Below are 5,241 nucleotides of genomic sequence, written 5' to 3'. Positions count from 1 at the left end.
GAACTGAAATAAATTTACAAGAAAAAAAAACCCCATCAAAAAGTGGGCAAAGGATATACTTCTCAAAAGAAGACATTTATACAGCCAACAGGCACATGAAAAAATGCTCATGATCACTTCTTTTTCCTGAGTCTTTTCCGCTAACCTACATTGTGGCCATGCCCAGGGCTCCTCATTGTGATCGGGGAAAGGCCTGCGGAAGCGCAGCTGGCATTGACAATGCCTCTCAGGAACACTAGAGGGCGCTGTAGGCCATACGCCGGAAAAACAAGGATGGCAGCGACCTGTGCCTCCTGGTCTTGGGTCCCATGGACACGTGGTCACTGATTTGTAACAACTCAGCAGCTGAGACCTGACCAGGTGAGTGCCCCTGGGAGGGAGCTCATTTGTAAAAAAGACCAACCCCCACTAGGTGCTAGGAGTTATAATGACAGTGTGGGGGCTGACCCTGTGGGTGCCCTCCTAAGGATCACAGCTCTGGGCTGTCTGCAGCATGGCCTGGGCTCCTCTCCTGCTCACACCTCTGGCTCTGTGCACAGGTCAGGGGGACTTTCTGGGCAGAGGATGAGGGAGGGAAGACAGCACTCAACCTCTTGCCCTGTCTCATCTCCTCACCTTTTGTTCTCTCACTTGTTTCCAGAACCCACTTTCCAGGCTGTGGTGACTCAAGAGCCTTCACTGTCTACAGCTCCTGGAGGGACAGCCACTCTCCCCTGTGGCTCCAAGTGCTGGGGCCATCACCACCACCAACCATGCCCACTGGGCTCAACAGAAGCCCAACCACCTACCCCAGGACCTAATAAGTGACACAAGCAACTGGGTCCCAGGGGTCCCCGCCTGATTCTCAGACTCCATGCTTGGACACTAGGCTGTCCTCACCATCACGGGGCCCAGCCTAAGGACCAGGTTGAGTATTACTGTCCTCTGTGATACAGCGATCATCTCCACAGTGACAGATGCAGAGGGGGACCTGAGGCACACACACCCTGGCTCAGCCTCACACTTTGCTTCCAGCATCTCCATGTTTTTTACACAGAGGCTGCATCTGGCTAGTGTGGGCTCAGGACACTTCTTCTCTATGGCCCCAGAGGATATGGTTAAATCTACTGTTCTAAGCTCCAAAGTATTTTACTTTTAACACAGCATTTTACAATAATGATGTCTTTGTAAGAGACAATATAAAGATCAATTATGAACTGCATATTTATGAATAGGAGTGGCAAAAATACACACACACACACACACACACACACACATACACACACACTCTGAGTCAGACCAACCAGCACTGAATTACCAAGAGAAAAATTTGATACGACAGTGTTACAATACAGAGCTCTGATTCCTTGCATAATGCTAAACATAGCAGTGGATTATATAGTGTGAAATTTAGAAGAAACATAATGAAAATAGGGAGGAAACCACTTGTTTGTTTCACTATATCTTTAGAAAAGTCTCAAACAACATAAAATAAAATCAAAATCCAAAAAATAATGAAGCTAATTTCCAAAATGTAATGCTGAATATTTAGTAAGACCATTTATACTGCAGAAAATTTTGCTGTCTTCTCTGTATCTTACTTCAGTTTACCCAACGTGATTCTCCCTGGTGCTGCAGGAAAACCTCAGAGTCATAGAAGCAGAAAAGCACTGGCCCCACTGCCCTCAGTGTTTGTTGCCTCCAGAGACTGTAGGACTTTGCAGGGTTTCCTGAGGGCTGGAAAGTGTAGGCTCCAAAGCTGCAGGGGAAATGGATCACACAGGGCAAGGGTCCGCTGGAGAAAAACTTAGAGAGGCAGGCTTTGTTCCTCTCTAAATCAAGCCTATCACAAAGATTAGGTGACCTGGGCCCCATGTCTCCTCCATTAGATGTTGCCCAGGAAGAGGTCTGGACCTTCTCCCAGGTTCTGTTCTAACCCTCTCCTTTTTCTGTCTGTCCCAGGTGCAGGTTGAACCTCCCAGTAAGGAAAAGGCTCTGGGACCATACTGTTTTGCTGACTAGTTTTTGGCAAAGTCACTTATTTTACTGGGTGTTTGTAAAAAATACAAGCCTCAGACAAGGCTTATAATTTGCATTAACTGAGCAAGTTATGCAAATTATAAATTTATTCATAACTAAAACACAAACGTGTGTGTATGTATGTGTATGTATGCACACTGGTGGACAATAGCTCCTTTTATAAATTCAGTTAATAGGAGAGTGTCTTAGTTCATTTTGTGCTGCTATAACACAGAGTAATTTATATGGGATAGAAATGTGTGGACTCAGTTCTGGAGGCAGGGAAGTCCACTATCAATGTGCAGGCATCTGGTGCGGGCTTTCTTGTTGTGTCTTCACATGGCAAAAGATGCAACAGTAATTTTGACTGTTTCCACTAACAGGAGCCCTTTTTATAATTACATTAATCCATTCATGAGGGTAGAGTCCTCACGACCTACAACTCCTCCGATTGGGCACCACCTTTCAACACCTTTGAAGTGGGGATTAAGTTTTCAGCACAAGAGTATTGGATGGGACAGAAACATTCAAACTCCAGAAAAGGGATATACCCTATAATATATACTCTTATAGTAATTCTATTTTACAGGTTGTAATATGGAAGTTAAAAAACAAGTCAAAAATTAAAATTCCCTCAAGGAAGCCATTTCTGAAAGGCAGGGGAGTGCCTTCTCCATCACATCTTCTCTTGACAAGCAAGTCCATGGACTCCGCACATTCTTCACCTATAACATCCCATCCGGTGTTTCCTAAAATTCAATAGATTCTCTTTCAACTTTCTCTCAAGCTCCTCACAGCTCACCTTCTGATTCATCGCACGTAACTGCCTCCCTGAAGCCCCAGTAACCTCTCAGATCACACCCATTCAGGCAGCCAGCCCCTTGACCTCACAAAACCGAAGGAAATCTTGTTTTGCCTTTGGCCTGGCAATATTCCACCCTTTCTGGATGTGAATCCCTTGGTTCCTGGCAGCCCAGTTATCCTGAAACTTCTTGTGCACCTCAGTGTTTCACATTTTCTATCTACATTGTGGGGTTTCCTTCATCTTCACCTGAACCCAAGGATCCTTCAGTACACATCCCTTATTCCCTCAGCTACCAACTTTCCCCCTACTTCTTGCTATATGCAGGAACAAGGCTGTCCAGCTCAGCTTGCTGTTTCCTCTTACTACCTCACACCCAACACGAGGTGTTCAGTAAATATCTGCAAATGCAGACATTGCTTTCCCTGTACTGGCCACAGAGTACTGGGCCCAGGATGAGGCTGAACTGGGAGAGTCTGCTGTGGACCTGCTCTCAGCCTGAGAGCTGAGTGGGGCACCCACCGGGACATGCACCTATAACCAAGGAGGGGACATGGGCAGCCTCATCCTGTGTGTGAAAGATGGCTAGGCCAGGATCAATCCCTGTTCATTTAGATGGGAGGTAAAGAAAACAAAAATTCACTCTGAAAATTTCTCCAGTGTCAAAAAGGAAGCAATACAGGCACATTAAAAAAAAATAGCATCTACTTGACACTGAGTTAAATTTCATGTCTGTTGAGTGCTAGAAACATAGTCAATTAAAAAACTCTCTGTTAACAAACAAACATGATGAGACAATCTTTTTTTTTTTTTTTTTTTTTTTTTTTTTGAGGGTGGAGTCTCGCCTCTGTCACCAGGCTGGAGTGCGTGGCTGATCTCGGCTCATGCAAGCTTCCGCGCTTCCGAGGTTTACGCCGATCTCCTGCTCAGCTCGAGTTAGCTGGGACTACAGGCGTGCGGCACGCTCGGCCCGGTAGTTTTTTTTTTTTTTTTTTTTTCTTGTATTTTTGTAGAGACGGAGTTTCACAGGTAGCCAGGGATGGTCATTGATTCCTGACCTCGTGATCCACCCGTCTCGGCCCTCCAAGTGGGCTGGGATTACAGATGACATCTATAAAATAAGTTTTAGTTCATGCATTCAAGTTAAATGTGGTGATAAATGTGTGAAATATGTTCTTTCAGAGACTAAAACATTTTATTTAGGTGACTAATTTGTACATAATGTTAACTAATCTATTTTTAAAACTTGATGCATTTAAAATATCACAGTAATGGACACCACATGAACTACTCATCCATAGAGATACTAAACTGATGATGCTTCTGTTCTCTAACCACACGGGGTCTCTCTCTGTCTCTCTCTCTTTAACTCTCAATAAATGACTTACATGTATGTAAGTGTGTGCGTGTGTGTGCACATATACGAACATACACACCATCTGGTGCATCTATTTCTAGAACTTGTTTTTGAAATGGAGACTCACTCTGTTGCCCAGGCTGGAGTGCAGCGGCACCATCTCCGCTCACTGCAAGCTCCGCCTCCCAGGTTTACGCCATTCTTCTCCCTCAGCCTCCTAAGTAGCTGGGACTACAGGCGCCTGCCACCATGCCCGGCTAATTTTTTTGTATTTTCAGTAGAGACGGGGTTTCACCGCGTTAGCCAGGATGGTCTTGACCTCCTGACCTTGCGATCCGCCAACCTTGGCCTCCTAAAGTGCTGGGATTACAGTTGTTTCTAGAATTTTTTAAGTCATATACAAACGTTTGTTTCTTTTTGTGGTTTTGTTCAATGTAATATTTTTTCAAAGTTTGATTTTGATAACAAAAATACTGCATATTCTTTCAGGACAAATATTCTTAAATGTGCTTGTCATTTTTAAACAGACTGACAGCACTCACACCTGAGTATAATCCCATATAAATATTTTCTTTAGCGCTCTATTTGCAGTGGTTGATTCTAACACCTCTCACAAACCAGATTCCTGTGGGTCCTGGGCAGTGGATAGAGCAGTTGGGAGGCAGGACTGATTCCAAAGGGCTCAGATCACCACGTTGCAGGAAGGTGTGTCTGTGTCAACACTGGGGGTGCTCAGGGCCTATTTCTGAGGGATCTGGGGGTGATCAGAGCTGGTGTCAGTCACCTGCCCTGCCTGGTGCCCTCTGCTCCAGCTCACAGCTGTGACCTGCCCACTCCCTGGAACCACGTAACCTCACCCCTGCCTACCTCCTGATAGCCTCAGGAAGAGGGGCCTGATCCTTTTTATTAAGATAATCAAAAATTAAAAAAAATGGAAGTACTACAATTTAAAAATAGTCATTGTTTCCCCATTTAAAGTCTTCTTCAGCCATGGTGTGTGCTCGCACGCTTTTGTTTCCCTGAGATCAAGAGACCCAAGAGCTCCTGTGTCACTGTCCCTGAAGACATCACCGTAGAGATCTGG

Source organism: Rhinopithecus bieti, unplaced genomic scaffold (assembly GCF_001698545.2).
Source record: "Rhinopithecus bieti isolate Rb0 unplaced genomic scaffold, ASM169854v2 scaffold_13317, whole genome shotgun sequence".
NCBI classification, from domain to species: Eukaryota; Metazoa; Chordata; class Mammalia; order Primates; family Cercopithecidae; genus Rhinopithecus; species Rhinopithecus bieti.
This window is presented reverse-complemented; position numbering follows the sequence as displayed.